Source organism: Ceratotherium simum, chromosome 13 (assembly GCF_057802395.1).
Source record: "Ceratotherium simum simum isolate JZ-2026a chromosome 13, ASM5780239v1, whole genome shotgun sequence".
Lineage (NCBI taxonomy): Eukaryota > Metazoa > Chordata > Mammalia > Perissodactyla > Rhinocerotidae > Ceratotherium > Ceratotherium simum.
Window position 1 is genome coordinate 60,777,505 of NC_141912.1, and position 18,395 is coordinate 60,795,899.

Here is an 18,395-nt window from a genome sequence, read left to right on the forward strand (position 1 = left end):
TAGAGCCACTATGGAAAACAGTACACTGTCGTTGGCTCATCTTTTCAAAAAACCAACTCTTGGTTTTGTTGATCTTCTCTATTGTCTTTCTAGTCTCTATTTCATTTATTTCTGCTTTAATCTTTATTATTTCCTCCCTTCTGATAACATCGGGCTAAGTTTATTCTTTTTATAGTTTCATGAGGTGTAAGGTGAGGTTGTTTATTTAAGATCTTTTTTAACATAGGCTTTTATTGCTATAAACTTCCCTTAGTACTGCTTTTGCTGTATCCTATCAGTTTTGATATGCTGTGTTTTTATTTTTGTTTTTCTTAGATATTTTTTATTTACCTTTGATTTCTTCTTTGATCCAATGGTTATTCAAGACTGTGTTGTTTAATTTCCACGTATTTGTGAGTTTTCCCTTGTTCATTTGTTATTGATTTCTATTTTTGTTCCAATGTGTTCAGAAAAGATACCTGGAATGATTTTAATCTTCTTGAATTTGTTAACAAGCTATTAGCAAATCATATGTAACAATATATAAAAGGAATTATATATCACAACCAAGTGCATTTTACTCCAGGTATGCAAGGTTGGTTCAATATGTAAAAAACATTTGACAAAATACAACACCCATTTGTCCTAAAAACTCACAACAAACTATAAATACAACAAACTTTCTCAACCTGCCAAAAAAAAAAGTCTATAAAAACCTAGAGTGTGATATCATATTTAGTCATATATTTGTATAGCTTTAATTATATAAGTGGATTAGTTTACATACAGATCTCAATGTGGCAATATAGATATACAAAATAAAGCATAGGATTAAACACCAGTAAAAATATTGGGGAGATAAAAGGGAAAATTTTGCTTTTAAGTTTAAAAACTAAAAAAATCTATTTAAGATTGGGAAGGTTTGACTTCACTACAGTTATATAAATAAGATGGGGGATGGGAGGAGTTGGCCACAATTGTTAGGGAAACATGGTACACCTGCAGCAACATCAGAGCAGGAGAAAGAAAAAGGAGAAATAACTGATTTTTGCATGTTCATGAGGTGCCAAGCACCAAGGCAGGTATTATGAAATCATTATACTTTACACATGATGCTGGTATACCTCCTGTTTTCCAGAGGAAGCCAAAGAACTTGCTGATCTTTTATGGCTTTCACTGCTGAGAAAGAATTAAAGTCAAGTCTGGCGAAAACCACGTCTGTATGCTCACCTCATACCTGTGGTACAAGAGTCACAGTCTTCCTTCCCTTCATCAATCATCAGCGTTGCTTAGATTTCTGTGTATAGTTATTCCCAAATGAGAGACACTAGCAAATGGAAGTGTGTCTAGAAGGAGTAGCTTCATTGGGGAACAAAAGGCCTTAAAACCCTAATGTAAATGGTTGAAAGAACTGAGGAGATTTAATCTGCACAAGAGAAAATTAAGCATGGGTGTTTTGGGCTGAACTGTGTCCCTTCAAAATTCACTTGTTGAAATCCTAATCCCCAAATCCTCAAATGTAACCATATTTGGAGATAAGATTTTTAAAGGGGTAATTAAGTTAAAATGAGGCCTTCAGGCTGGGGCCCTAATCCGATGACTGGGATCCTTATAAGAAGAGGAAATCTGGATACACAGAGATGCCAGGGAAGTGTGTGCACAGAGGGAAGATCATGTGAGGACAAAGCAGCGAGAGGGCAGCTGTCCACAAGCCAAGGGGAGAGGCCTCGGAAGAAACCAACTCTGCTGGCACCTTGATTCTGGACGTCCAGTTGTTTAAGCTATCCAATCTGTGGTATTTTGTTATGACAGCCCTAGCAAACTAGCAAATTAATACAGAGGAGATATGATAAAGCCCACTGAATATTTGAAATAGTATCATCTTAAATTGCACACATACTTGTTCTGAATTATCTCACAAGAAGAAAGAAGTAAAAGTTTCCAGAGATCAGTTTTACTAAAACTGTAAGCTGAATTTTTTAAATTAATTAGATGTTTTAAAAAAACTGAATAGCTGTTCCCTTACTGTTGCTTTAAATGGGGGGGGGGAGGTCACCAAGAAGAAGAGAAAGATGGAAGGAAGGAATAAAAAATTGCAGGAAGGAAGGAACAGATTGTCTCTTCTGGTTATATAATTCCTATCTTTGGGTGTGAAATTAGATAATGCTCTAGGAAATATTCTGCTAATCAGACACCCTGCAGCACTCATTCCATTGTCTTGAATGTGCTTGATATGTGTTTGATTTTTTTTCTATCTTCCATCCTAAAATGCAAGGGGTATAAACTGGGTCTGTTTTTATTTTCATGTGCAATATTTAGGCAGTCTGGAAGAGAGACCAGTCAGTAGTCATTTAAAGGAAGGAAGGGAGGGAGGAAAGGAGGGAAGGAGGGAGGACAAATGAATGAATGAGGTAGTGGGATCCCATTCAATTGGAATTATTCACAGAAAACTAAATGACTGTCAGGAGTGCTAAAGAAGGAATTTTCAAGATGTGGTTTTTAGACTGTCTTCTATCTTCCTTCAGAATTCAAAATTCTATGACTCTATTATTATTTATATTGAGAAATACTTGAAAATATGAATGTTTCCTGCAAAATTTCTTCAATTTGATAAATAGCAAATTGACATATGTAGCATTTAAAATGAAATAACAGTTTGTTCTAGTCTGATTAATCACTTGTTAAAATAATCATGCTCTCTCTCTTCTCCGGGGAGTACTCAACTTAAGTGACATCCTTTATAATACATTATATGCTTCCTCTTTTGAATTAAGAAGCTTTAAAAATAGCCATATAATAAGAAATGAACAAGTAAACATCCATTTGCCCTTATTTGATGGAAAATTGGAAGATAATTTTAAAGTTATTTTTAAGTGTTGAAATTTCTCTTCAGAATTAGTTCCCATAGTTTTTTTGTTTTGTTTTTTTGATCATTTTTTTGTTTTATTTGGATAAAATGGATTTTTTTTAGCTCTGAAAAACTAGAGCTATATCTATATTATTTAGGGCCCAATTTACACTCATCTAAAAAATCTCTCTCTCTCCAGCAATAACACACTTTTGAGATATTTTTGATGAATCATTCAATTATTTTTTCCATTGTAAAATTTATTTTGCTAATTTAGAGCTGAGTGTGCTGTATAGGATTTATATACTTAACAGAAACTTTTCCAAGAGATCTGTACGTTCACATTTAGCCACAGAACCAAATAATTATACTAATGCATAGATAATAATAATAAAACAAGCCTATGCAATTAAACGTTTCCTCTACATAGCTCATAGCTCCCTTCCTATTATGAGAAGTTTTTTTTATAGTTTTCCATTTAATAACTAAGAAAATTCTTACACTGAAGTTAGATAATTACATATACCCTACCAGTTTAGTGAAGTAAATGTAGCTTCTTATTTTCAATAACTGATAATATCTTTTTATAGAGCTCCTGCCCCATATAGATTCTGGAGAAAAACAGAAAACAATTTTAGTCTATTTCTTCAAACTCCCCTGTGAGTAATATAAGCAGTCTCTTGGATAACTCAATATTTTTATTTAAAATACTCAGAGGGTAGTGGCCCAGTAGAGGGGATTCTTCAGTAGATCCATTATCCTTAGTGTTCTGGTTATTGGGGTGGTGATTCTTGTGTGATTTGCTTGGATTCCATCCATGGGCTGTCTTCTGGTGTCTGATACTGAATTTCGTAAATGCAATAAAGTCCTGCATCGCTTAACCACGAGATTATATTCTGAGAAATGCATCATTAGGAGATTTTTTTGTCATCAGGAGAGCATCACAGAGTGTACTTACACAAACCTAGGTGATATAGCCTACTACACACCTAGGATCTATGGTACTAATCTTAAGGGACCACTGACCTATATGCAGTTTGTTGTTGACCAAAATGCAGTATTGCAGTGCATGACTGTATTCTGATAACAGTTGTCTTCTCTTTCTCTCAGGTCTTCTATGATCCATTGATGATCCTCTTGAAGATGTGGACCTTCTTCAACTCTTACTGACCCTGACACATCATGGACTATAACATTTACTTGGTTTTGGAGCTTGAATGGTCAACTCAAGAGTTATAGGTTGCAGAATCACTTAGTTACCACCACGGCAACCTATTTTACTAAAACCTTCTCAACGTGATCCCTCTGAGCACGTAGGAAATTTGAGTATCTTTTATTCCATTGTAAATGAAGGAAAATGATACTCAAGCTCTCCCAGGCTTCATCTCCTTCTGAATAATCTCTCTCTCTCTCTCCCTCTCTCTCCCTCTCTCTCTCTCATATGCATATTGTACTTGGATGCAGCTGGTCCAAATCGAAGAGAGGAAAGGGCAGCCTTCAATAAAGTTGCCCTTTATTGACAATCAATTGAGAATCCAGGCAAAAGCTTGTCTGTTTTTCTCCCCATTTATCTCCCTTGTTTCTTGGGGATATCTTCTTGGGGTATGCAGGCATTTGTGTCCCCCTGATTCCTTGTCTAACTTCTGATTTCCATCTTCTTTCCACTGTCTCCCAGAACTGGGTGTGGGGAGGTTATTTCTCCTATGTAATATCCTAATCTTTTCCCTGTGTTGATGAAGTGCTATATCTAATTAGACCTAGCTTAAGATGGGTTAAATTAAAACTACAGTGATTTAGAAAATCCTTTTCCATCAACAAGCCTTCACTTTCAAAGAGATTGTTCTTTCTATATTAATATCTTCTTTTAGTAAACAAAAGCTGAACACTGACTCTACATTTCTCTTAGCATTCCAGTTATATCAGAACTAATCAATCGCACTCCCAATTTCCCTTCTATCACCAACACTCCCTCCTCACCAAGGCTTAAGAGAGAAAGATGTCTTGGCTGACAAGGAAGAATATGTCAAATGGGGAAATGCAAAATAGAAAAGCCATCTAACCAATTTCAGAAAGTACTACTCCTGTCTTGCTCTAATCAGTCAGAGTTTGCGAGTTCAGAAAAAGAGGTAGCCTTAATTTGAAATTAATTAGTGTATTAGAGACTGGGTGGCCAAAACAACAGAAATGTATTTTCTCACAGTTCTAGAATCTGGAAGTCCAAGATCAAGGTGCCAGGAGGGTTGGTTTTCACTGAGGCCTCTCTCTTTGGTTTGCAGATGGCTGCCTCTTCTTGCTGTGTCCTCACGAGGTTGTCCCTCTGTGCTTGTGTGCCCCTGGTGTCTCTTCCTCTTTTGTTAGAGACATAAGTCGTTTTAGATTAGAGTTCCACGCTTATGACTTCTTTTAATCTTAATGATCTCTTTTAAGGCCCTATTTCTAAATATAGGCACATTGGGGATTAAAGTTTCAACATAAGAAATTTGGTGGACACAACTCAGTCCATAGCAATTGAGTTGAGGAAAATATATTTCCAAATATTTTCTGCTTATTCCTTATTCTCATCACATATTTTCTTATTGTCCCTTTATTTCCTCCTGTTTAACTCTACTAAATCACTCCAAGTTACTTTTGTCCAGTTGAACCTCAGGTGAAGAAAGTTAATTAGACCTCTCAGTTAAGGGCATATTTTCATCACTGTTTGTGCAAGTTCCTTCTGTTATTTTATTGATTGATTGACTGATGGATTGATTGGCTCTGTTTTAACTCCCTCTCATAAGCAATGATTCTAATGTTTTAATGGATGTCTTTGTATATGCTTTCTTGCAAAATAGGTATTGTTTTATGTGCACCAATTTATGTAAATATTATTGTGCTATATATCTTGGTTTTTTCCTTTTCTTTTTTCACTGAAAGCCAGGTTTTTAAGATCTTCTCTTGTTTTTATGTGTGCCTCTAGTCTTTGTTTCTAACTGTAGTAAACATTCCATGGTATGCATCCAGCACATTGCATTTAAATTTTGACATAATTATCAATGTTATCTTTTAGACAGCTTAAATACAGATCTATTCACATACCCATAGATTTGTTAACTCTTACTGAGAATTAACCCTTAAAAAGACCCCTCAAATTTAAAAAACAAACAACACAAAATAGCACAAGTGAAATAAAACATTACAACAACAAAAGCAATAATAATAGAATATATTGACAAAAATCAACCACTAGGTAAACAGATTAAAGAAAATCCAAAAATTAAATAAGAAAATATAAGCCTCCAAGGTCTTCTGTGATTTTCTAGTAAAGAGGCTTTATGAGGCTAAGCTATGTGTTACAAATAAATGAAAGATATGAATGAATGATCGTAGAGTGTGGTGACTTAGTTTGAATTCCCCAGAAGCAAACCCTGACATAACTATCCTGCACAAATGGCCTATTGAAGAAATTCCTCCAGGAGAAACGCTTAGGGAGTGGAAAAAACAGAACAGGGAGAGGAAGAAGCAAGCAAGAGTTCCATTTCAAGTGGGATACCACCTACAGGCTGTCCCTGCAGGAGAATTCCAGACATGGCAGAAGGACTTTCACGCAGCACTATCCAGTTGTTGACTGGCCACCAAGTGCCTGGAGCTCTGCAGGAGGTGGAAACTTCCCAGCTCGGCTAAGAGGCTGCAGCAGCCCAGGAGCAGTTCTCTGAAGAGAGTTACAAGTACAGGCACATTAGCAACACAAGCCACAGAAGCTGGGGGATGGGTCTGAGGAAATGATTAATGGGATCAGATGTGATCTGGGCAGAGCACTGATAATGTCTGCTTCATGTAAAACGTTGGAGAGATTTTGATCTGGTTGCTAGATTCTAATGAAAGATGGTACCATGCAGGACTGTGGGCAGCCAGATTATCTGATTAATCAAAGGTTGCTAAATAGCACTTACTTTATTCACTGCTGTTTTAGTACAATGTAAAATTCTCCTGGATGTGATTTCTAAAAAACTGACAGTTGTCTCATCAGCTCTAGACCAACACCTTCCTTTAACATTTAAGAAAATCTGAAACCTGGAGGTTCAGATCTGGATCTCTGATGTCATGCCAAGTTCCAGTATAATATCTGGGACCCAAGATTTCTGAACTCCATATTTAATTATGAATTTTATAAAAATAATCATTTACGCATAACATTTATAATCACGAAATGTAGAGACTGTTGTAAAATGAAAACCTTGAAAATTTAGAGATTTTAGCCAATAAAATCTAGAGGTATATAAATGCTCAGCATAAAGAGCATACCTGACACAGAAGTGGGAAACGGATTATATAATTGAATAAATGAGGAGATGAAAAGGAGAACACATAGGTGCAGTAATCTTGAGCATAAAATTGATGGATGTCTGGATTATTTTCTTTAAGTATGGGCATATTTTAAAAAAATGCTGGTTCAATGTATTTGATTTTTGGAAGAGTCTTTAGATTGGTCAGTGTGCCGTGGTTTAAAACCTGTCAGTGAAGCACATTAAAAAAAAAGAAAAAGAAATTAAGGTATCCTTTTAATATCCTATTCTTGACCTATTTTCATATTTCAAGTTATTCTTTAAAATTCTTCCAATATAACCTTCTTGAACTTAGTACTTTTAAATGTAATGGTTCTCCTTAGCTAGGTAGGTGTATTTCTACAGCTCTTCCTTCAAGTTGGTGTCATAAGTAGGTCAGCATAATAAAACATATATGGAGCAATGAAAATGAGTGATATTTGAAAAGTTGCAAATTTAGTTTTGAATTGTGAAACTTCTAAGTCTTTTTAGTTCTGAAAAAATAGCATTATTTATATTTAAACCATTTTTATTATCAAATAGAAATTCTTTCCCAGATTTTACAGAAAATAAAAAGAAATTAAACAATTAGAAAATACTTTATACATTAAATGATCTAGAAAAATACCTTATTTAAATTATGACAATAATAATTTATACTTGATTATAAAATAAAAATACACTTTATTGATATAAATTAATCAATTATTCAACATTTCATAATTCAACCACTTTAACTTATTTATATCTTACCTGCTTAAAATAAACAATATATTTTTAACTTTGAAATTGAGAGTTTTCTTTAAGAGCTTTAATAAATAACTAATATTATAATTTAACAACATTTTCCCAAAGTAAGTTCAAGTTAAAGATCTGTAAATAATTCAGATTAATTAAAGAAAAGATAATTTTATGTGTCTCTTTTATTTTTATTCTGTGATTGATTTTCTCTTGTATTGTATGAGTGTTTTAGGAAAATTACAATCAGATATGTCAAACAAATTTAATGAACACTAATTTAATGTGCAAAAACCTCCATTTCTCTTAATTCATTGGGGTTACTATGATTTTTCTATCCACTATCCTAATGGAATTAATGTGTCAGTTAAATTTTAAAAATTAATATTATTATTAATGCCAAACATGAAACATATATAATTGGCAGAGTTGGATCCAGGTTTTGTGGAACTAACACTTATATAATCTGTGGGAATTTATTTACAGTAAAATGATTCAAAATTACAAATATGAATGTAGTATACATGTGAATGCTTATTTATAGTGTGAAAATAATTCATAAAATATTGTAAGAATATTTAAAAGGTGACAAATATTACAAATATTTTTTTCACATTTAGATTTTTTATTTCCACTAGGAGTCTTCTTTTCCATCATATTTGAATTCTGAAAATAATTCTGAATTCCAATAATTCTGGAAAAAAATACAAAATTAATCCTAAATTAATTACACAAAAAGTTGTACTGAATTTTAAAATTAAAACTGTGTTGTAGTAAGCTATTAACTAAAGTGTTCTTGCAATGTATTGAATTCTTGACACATATATGTGGAAGTTTTGTTAGTGGAACATTTGTTTCTTTGGGTTGTTTTGATACTTCAGAGGCAGTTTTCATGGCTATTTTTCCATTAACCACTGTACTTAACCAGGATAAGATACATGAGGTACTCTGTCAAATAACCCTGATACCCCGGGTTGCACAAAATATATAAGTTGATATCCAACATATTTGCTGTATGTAATATTGCTCTATATGTACCCTGCTGACATAGGAAATATATCTGTTTCATTTCAGGAAATTCTCATAAAAAAGACATGAAAAATATGTGATGTGTTTATGATTGTTTATGCTACATTGCTGAGTATTTTTCTGATAGGAGAGAACTTTCAATTGGACTAGATTTTGCTGAAAACCTAATCTTATGCTCATAATTTTATGTGTCTGAAGATTGGAAAAGTTTCCACAGGCTAGTTAGTGGCTTCAGACTTTTCAGATCTTATGTCTCCTCCAGCTCACAAATACTTATAGTGAGATTTAAGACTCCTTGATATCGCTGTACCATCTCTTCTTCTCCAACTTTCTGTTATGATGCTGGGTGAGTTGGATGTTTATGTAGCATTAGTATTTTGTTCATATAGTAAAACCATACCTTATACTTTAAGGAACTTAAATGGTTAAGTTATGTTAAAACTTTGTAGAATTATTAGGAAAAATAAATGGGATATTATCCCCATGTGGACAGATTTTTATATGCCTTTGTTAGCTTCAACTTCATCATTTACAGAACAAATGCAGAAAGGAAGGTTTTCACTGATTACTTGTGTATGTATATAGATATTGAGATAAATTAAATCAATATGTTTAGATTTACAACGTGTTACATGGAAGCATGAGTAAAAAGTTTGTAAGGGGTGATGGCATTTTCCTTCTAAGCAATTAAAGAAGTGGGCAGATACAAATTACAGTCACTGAGTAGAGGAGGAGAAGTAACAATTCCTTAGGACCTGTCATATTTGTTTAAAATAATTGCATCCTATTAAGTAATGGGAAAAAATAGAACTTGAGGAGTGTAAGGTGGCCAAGGCAATCTTTTCTCTTAATTAACATTCTAAATTTAGGATTCTCTATGCTATGAAATAGGAAACTTATTAACACGTATCATTCTATTTTACAGAATACACCTGCCACATAGATACTGGAACACTGCATCTCAGTTGTTGTGAGAACAGTCTAGCTGTGTTCTGCAAATAAGAAATAGTTGCAAGCCAGACAGAAGAGGCTGCTGTAGTATTATAAATTTCTATTTCTAGTCTTTCTATTTCCTCACATTGTCTTTCTGAGACAAAGGTCCTCCCATGTTGTAAGTATACTTCATAGCTCTAGTAGACAGTGATTTATGCAGATTCAACTTGGTTTTGTGAATTTTAGAGAAGCACACTTTTTTAAAAAGATTTTATTTCATTGAGTTTTTTAGAAAAGAAATGTTTAGAAACAAGTTAATTAAAGGGAGGCAGAATATGAGAATGATTATGGGGAGATTTTAGACATGTAAATGAGTTTGAATGCTAGCTTCACCAATTATTATTTGCGTTACTTTGGCCAAATTATGTTCTCTTGTAAAGCTTTAATTTTCTCATCTATAAAATGATGTTATGTGTACTTTACCTTCCCTACTGTCAAGCTCTGCCCACTTTGCATTTGTAGGCTGTTCTTGCCACATCCTCTTCTTTCTACACAACTCACCCTCAGTCCTCTGCTCAGCAGGACCATGCTGATACCTCAGCGGAGCTTTGTGTTCTCTGAGAACATCCTTCTAAAATACCATTTGTCTTCCAAGTCCTTGTGTGTATTATGTAAATTCGGACTCCTAAACCTATCTTCAGGGTGGATATGAAACTGACAACCATGTCAGGAGGTGTTTGTGTGTGGTTTACTTCAGGGATGATGCCTTTCACAAGCTGCACTCACTCACTACTATGACAGATGCTAACAGGGGTTTAAGATTCCACATTTCACTTAGCCATTAAGAAACTACCGCTGGCCATGTTTTGCTGTGGTAAGAAAGGAGAATATTCACAATTATCTGACCAAGATGTTAAAATAGTCTTCCTTTTTTAAACTGCAGATCTTTGTGAGCCCAGATTTTCTCCATTAAAGTCCAAAAAAACAATACATAGCAACTGATTTAACACAGAAGCAGAAATGAGGATATAGCCAGCTTCTATTCAGCTAGACATTAAATGAATTTGTAAAAATTTTACAAAATTTTACAAATGTTACAAAACATTTGTTTTGTTTTGGAAAACAATTATTTTTCATAAGAATGCTTTCTGGGCCGGCCCCGTGGCTTAGCGGTTAAGTGCTTGCGCTCCGCTACTGGCGGCCCGGGTTCGGGGCCCGGGTTCGGATCCCGGGCGCGCACCGACGCACCGCTTCTCCCGCCATGCTGAGGCCGCGTCCCACATACAGCAACTAGAAGGATGTGCAGCTGTGACATACAACTATCTACTGGGGCTTTGGGGGGAAAAAATAAATAAATAAAATCTTTAAAAAAAAAGAATGCTTTCTGTAATAATGTATTGTGGATTTAATATTGTTATCTTTAAGTGAATAAATATTTTTAAATTTTTTTCTGTTTTAATTTTTAATATAGTAAATATGGAAATAAACAAAAGCCCTTTGACCTTCTCAATAATTTTCTAAGATTATAAACAGATCCTGGGATCAAAATATGTGAGATCCTCTCTTCTGTTTTGTTCTGTTGGCTGATTGGTCTGTCTTTACCTAAATGTCCTAGCATCTAACTGCTGTAACTTTAGAATGGACGTGGACATGGAGGAAGGCCAGTCCTTTCACTCTCTTTTTCTTCTTCATCAGTTCCTTGTGGTGTTAGAAATAAGATAAGGAAGGTGAATTTTACCTTATATTTAAAATACTTAAGTATTATTTGAGTTTGTATTTCCATATGCACACACATTATTTATTTAATAAAATAAATGAAAAATATATAAGTATTTAAGAAACATAACTTAATAATATAAGATTGAATTAATATTAAGATATGATAGCCTGAATCATTTACAAATCCAAGTTTCAGACCTTTTAACTAATCAAAAATAGGATTTGGTCATGACTCACGAAAAGAAAAAGAAGAAACAAAAACAAGGTTTTCAGTAAAAAGAATACTGAAGAGTCTAGATCAATGTTGATTAAAAAAATACAACATTAAGTAAAAATCAAAGGTTTTTTATTATTTAAACATGTTGACATGAAGAATGCTGATAAGAATGTAGACTTGAAACAATATGGAAATATCTCCCAAACAAAGTATGCCAGAGAAAATCTATATACCAGGGGGTATGTATAAGAATGTTTATGACAAGAATGCTATGTCCAAGTAAAAAAATATTAAATACTCATTGATGGAGTATGCATATACCTTGTATTATATTAAGTAAATGTGAATAAGAAATATATCTCAAAATAAACTGTGTTGCATGAAAAAGTCACAGAGGAATAAAATGCACAAATAAATATTTCATGTATATTTAACATAATTTTAGCTTAAAAAAACACTAGATGAGCCAGCCCTGATTTAACCTCAGTGGTTAAAGTTTGGTGCACTCTGCTTTGGTGGCGTGGGTTCGGTTCCGGGACACAGAACCATACCACTGTCTCTCAGTAGCCGTGCTGTGGCAGCGGCTCACATAGAAGAACTAGAAGGACTTACAACTAGAATATACAACCATGCACTGGGGCTTTGGGAAGGAAAAAAAAAGAGGAAGATTGGCAACAGATGTTAGCTTAGGGCGAATCTTCCCCAGCAAAAAAAAGGAAAAAACACTAGGGACGAACCTGTGTTTTATCTATAGTTGTTCTCCTTATATTCTATTTCAAAGACTCTCTATATATGTATATACTTGTTTATTCCTAAATATTTTCTGTTTTGAAAAAAATAAAACTGACATGCCTTTTTATTGATCTCTGAACAATAATTAAGAGACAATCATCTTGTTTCATCTAAAAGATAAATGAAAAAATCAATACATCATGGAATCTCAGAACTGAAATGGAGCATATTGTTTTTTAATCCATTTATTTATTTATTCATTTCCCATTCTTTCATGCATGCCTACATTTATTCAAAACATAAAATGTGTGTCAGGTGCTGTTCTAATCTCTAGGGGTACTATAGACACAAAACAGACAAAACTCACTGCCTCCGTGGAGGCTGCACTTTACCGGGAGAGACAGACACTATAAAGATAAACAAGTGAAATATATAGTATTTCATATGGTTATACATTCCATGGAGAAAAATAAAGCAGGAGAGGGGTTTAGGGAAAAAAGGATTGAGGTTTTTTTTAAAAAATAGGGAAATCAGGAAGTCTCGGTGACTAGAAAATCTTTGAAAAGATACCTGGAAGAGGTGATTCCAAATTCAGATAAAACTTTATTATATATTCCTTGAGTGAGCTTTCAGCTGACTCTAATAACAAGGAACAAAATATCTTTCTGGATATTGCACATCAAGTAACTTTGGAAATATCCATTTGTTCGAGTAGTCCTTCTTTATACCAGGCTGAAACACCTGTCTGCTGTGCTTCATGTCCATTGACTCCAGTTCTACTCTCCTGGGATATAAACAAGTCTAACCTGCATTTATGTGATGGTCCTTCGGGTATTTTAAGACTACCACCATGTTCCCTCTCAATCTTCTTGTGTCACTCTTCTATTCATCATTCCTCTTGCAATAGGATTTCAATGTGTGTTTCTTTGGTTGGTTGGTTGATTGATTGGCTGGTTGGTTTCCCTTGACTTTCATAAAGTGTAAGTCCCAGAAATGATTCTATTGCTCTAGGTAATATCATGCCCTTGAAGACTAGAATGGGATCAGTACATCCCTTCTTCTAGATCATCTACAACTAGTAAATGTGCAAAAAATTGCTTTAAATTTTTTTTAGGATGACATATATATTCATTTATTTCTATTTTTTAAATGACTAAAATATCTTAATTTTCTTCATATATATTGCTAAGTACTCATTTTTTCCTATGTTTAACATATTATGGTGCTCTATATATTTCATTTTTATTCCTATTAATTATGTCTTTCTTGTTAAGCAATTATTTCAATCTTTTAAGATCTTTTAGGACCATGACATTATATTCAATGCACTTGTTATTTATCTCATTCTTTTAATTAAATCCTAAATATTTTTTAAAGTAATTGAAAACATTTTACCAGAAAGAATGAAGGAAAGTATTTGAAAAGTGTATGTAGGTTGAAATGATCTCTCTAGAAATAGCTCTGCATCAGAGTAGATCAGAACATTATAAATATTCCTAGTTATACGATAATCTTGATGACATTTCTCTATTTTGTCATCTAGAATTTAGAGACAGAATGCTAAATATCTTTATATAGTATTCAAATATTGTCTTATGATGCATATATATCTAAATTTTATTGAAAAGTAAATTAATTTAAATAAATATGACGTGCTCCTGATACTGACCCTGATATCAGTTCCCCTACCTTAAACCTAGAATATATGGAGTTAAAACCAAAAGCACTCATCCTCTTTCCCTGCTTATCTAAGTCACATTCATATGTGACTATTGGGTTTTTTTGTATCCCTGAACTTCACAAGGCAGATAGAATTTACTAATTGTTAAAAGCCCAGGTGGCCTCAAGCTGGGCTCACACTGATGTTTTGGCTAATTACCTGTTCTTGAGGTTTGTTACAAGGAAACTGATACAAGAAGCTAAAGCTTCCCAGACCTCAACTCCTCGGCTCCTGGCTCCAGAATCCACCACCTGCCACAGAGATGGAGACAGTTGAAGGACGCCCACCTGCAATTCCCTTACCTGCCACCTCCTCCCTGCAAGCAGCCTCACAAGACCAAACGCAGGCTGGTGGGAAAGCGCTGACCAGCAAGGCCACAGGCTCCCCCTCCCTACCTGCAGCCACATTCCTCACAACCTTTAAAACCCCTTGCCTCCCAACTTTCGGGGAGATGGGACAAATTTGAGAGCTTTCGTCTCCCGGCTGACATCACCCTCAATAAAAACTCTTTCCTTGCCATAAGCCTGGTGTTCTAGTTTTATTCGGCCCCTCTTGTGTGGCGGGTAAAGAACATGGGTATGTATCCAGTAACAGTCCCATTGACATTCTATTGGCTAATTTCATCATATGTTTTCTCTTAAATTATCATAGCAAGACTTTTTAATAAGTAAATCTATAATCTTGCCTAGGATAAAAATCAAGTTTAGAAGTAAGTTGCTTAACATCCCCCTTTCTCTAAATTACACTTTTTACTTTGTGGTAATTATAGTTTCACATACACTATTATGAAATAATACAGAGATGCCTTACACTCTTTACTCAGTTTCTTCGAATGGTAACATCTTGCAAAACTTGAGTGCAATAGCACAACCAAGATACTAATCTTGATACAGTGATGACATAGAACATTTCCATCATCACAAGAACTCCTCATGTTGCCCTTTTATAGCCACATCCTCTTTGTTCCTGCTCCTACCCCTCCTTTAACCCTGCAAGTGTTAACCTGACCTTCATTTCTGTAACTTTTCATTTCAGTAATGCTATATAAAAGAAGTTGTAAAATATGTAACATTTTGGGATTGGTGTTTCCACTCAGTGTAATTCCCTTGAGATCAATTCAAGCTGTGACTATCAATCATTCCTTCCATTTTATTGCAAAGTATTGTTCCATAGTATGCATGCACCATGGTTTGTTTAACCATTTACCCATTGAAGGACATCTGGGTCGTTTCCAGTTCATGGCTATTATGAGTAAAGCTACCATAAACATTCATGTATGGGTTTTTATGTGAACATAAGTCACCATTTCTCTGAGATAAGCACCTAGGAGTGCATTTGTAGGTTTGTATGGTAGATGCGTGGGTAATCGTATTTAAAAAAAAAAACTGCCAAATAATTTTCCAGAGTGACTCTACCATTTTAAATGCCAGTGAGTAATATATGAGTAATTCTGCTCATCCACATTCTGGTCAGTATTTGGTTTTGTCACTATTTTTTTATTTTAGCCATCCATTCTTATAGGTGCTTGCTGATATATTTATTGTGGTTCAAATTTGCATTTCCCTGATGGCTAGTGATACTAAACATATTTTCATGTGCCTATTTGCCATCTGTATCTTCTTTTCACTGAAATATCTGTTTATGTCATTGTCTATTTTCTAATTGTCTTTTTTTCCTCTTTAGTTTGACAGTCCTTTATATATTCTATAAACTAGTCATTTGTTGGATATACGCTCTGGAAATATTTTCTGCTAGTCTGTACATTGTCTTATCTTTTTATTTTCTTAACAGAGCAAAAGTTTTTAACTTTGATGAATTTCAATTTACGATTTTTTCCTTTGTTGGATCACGCTTTTGGTGTCTAATTTTCTAATTGTCTAGCTGTAAATCCCAGAGATAAGGTGTGAGACCTTTAAGTTAAAGATTTGAGACTATGTCAAAGATCTTTTGTTTGTTCTTGCTTTTTTGTTTGTTTGCTTATGGATATCCAATTGTTTCACCACCATTTGTTGAAAAGGCCACCTTGGCTCCATTGAATTGCTTTTGCATCTTTGCAAAAAATCAGTGGGTCTTGCTTGCATGGGTCTATTTCTGAGTTCTTTATTCTGTTTCACTGACCTGTGCATCTGTGCCTTCATCAATACCATGCAGTCTTAATTACTGTAGCTTATAATAAGCTTTGTAATTGGGCAGACTGTTTCCTTCTACTTGTTTGTTTCTTTTCAAAATCGTTATACCCATCCAAGTTCCACTGACTTTCCATATAAATTTTAGAATGATCTTATCTGAATCTCAAAATAATCTCACTGATATTTGGATAGATGGTGCATTAATCCTGTATATCAATTTGTGGAGAATTGTATCTTTACTATTTCAAAATAGTCTTTCAATCTATAAACACAATGTATCTCTGTATTAATTTGATATTATTTGAATTCTTTCATCAGTGTTGTATAGTTTTGTTTTGAGTTTTTTGCAGGGAAAGATTCACCCCGAGCTAACATCTCTTGCCAATCTTCCTGTTTTTTTTTCCCTGCTCCACAAAGCCCTAGTACACGGCTATATGTCCTATTTGTAAGTCCTTCTAATTCTTCTGTGTGAGCCACCCCAGCACGGCAACCAACAGACAGGTGGTGTGGTTCTGCACCTGGGAATTTAACCCGGGCCGCTGAAGTGGTGAGAGCACCGAACTTTAAGCACTAGGCCATCAGCGCTGGCTCAAGACCCATATCTTTTTTATTTCTCTTTCCTGTCATATTGCTTTGCTGCAACCTCCAGTACTAGGTTGAGTAAGAGTAGTGACAGTGGACATTCTGCTTTGTTCTTGATCTTGTGGGGAAAGCATTCAGTTTTTAGTGATTGGGTTTAATGTTAGCTGTATATATATATATATATATATATATATATATATATATATATATATATATTTTTTTTTTTTTTTGTGAGGAGATCAGCCCTGTGCTAACATCCGCCAATCCTCCTCTTTTTTTGCTGAGGAAGACGGCCCTGGGCTAACATCTGTGCCCATCTTCCTCCACTTTATATGGGACGCCACCACAGCATGGCTTGCCAAGCAGTGCGTCGGTGCGCGCCCGGGATCCGAACCAGCGAACCCCGGGCCGCCGCAGCGGAGCGCGCGCACTTAACCGCTTGCGCCACCGGGCCGGCCCCTAGCTGTATATTTTTAAAGGATGCTTTTTATAAAATTAAGGAAGTTCTCTCTATTCCTATTTTCTGAGAGATTTTATCATAGATGGGTGATGAATTTTGTCAAATGCTTTTTTTACATCAAGTGATACAATCGTGATTTTTTCTGTTTAGCGCAGTCATATGGTAGATTGTACTAACTGATTTTTCAATATTGAGCCAACCTTGCATTTCTGGAATAAACCCCAGTTTCTCATAATGTATAATTGTTTTTATATATTGCTGAATTCTACCTGCTAATATTTTGTTAAAGATTTTTGTCTATATTCATTAGGGATATTGATCTGTAGCTTTTTTTGTTTTGAATTTTTTGTCCTGCCTTTCTCTGATTTTGATATAATTACATCTTCAGAAAATAAATTGAGAAGCTGTCTCTACTCTCCTACTTCCTGGAAGAAATTGTACAGAATTGGTGTTAATTCTTTAAACATTTGGTAGAATTCTCCAGGAAAATCATCTGGGTCTGTGGATTTCTTTCGTGGGTATTTTAAAATTATGATTCAATTTCCTTAACAATTATAGACCTATTCAAATGATCTATTCCTATTAAGTGAGATGTGGTAGGTTTTATTTTTTTCTATGAATTTGTCTATTTTATCATAGTTGTCAAATTATATGTGCAGAGTTTTTTCATATTCCCTAATTATTCTTTTAATGTCTGTAAGGTTTGTAGTGGTATGCCCTGTGTCATTCCTCATAGTTGGTAATTTGTGCATTCTCTTTTTTACTTTGGCAGTCTAGCTAGAAGTTTGTCAATTTTATTTATCTTTACAAAGAACCAGCTCTTTATTTACTTGATTTTCTCTTTCCTTTCCCTATTTACAGCTTCATTGATTTCTGCTTTTATGTATTCTTTCCTTTGTCTGCTTGCTTTGGGTTTATTGGTTCTTTTTCTTCTAGATTCTTGAGATGAAAGCTTAGATTATTGATTTGACATTTTTCATCTTTTCTAATATATGCATTTAATACTAT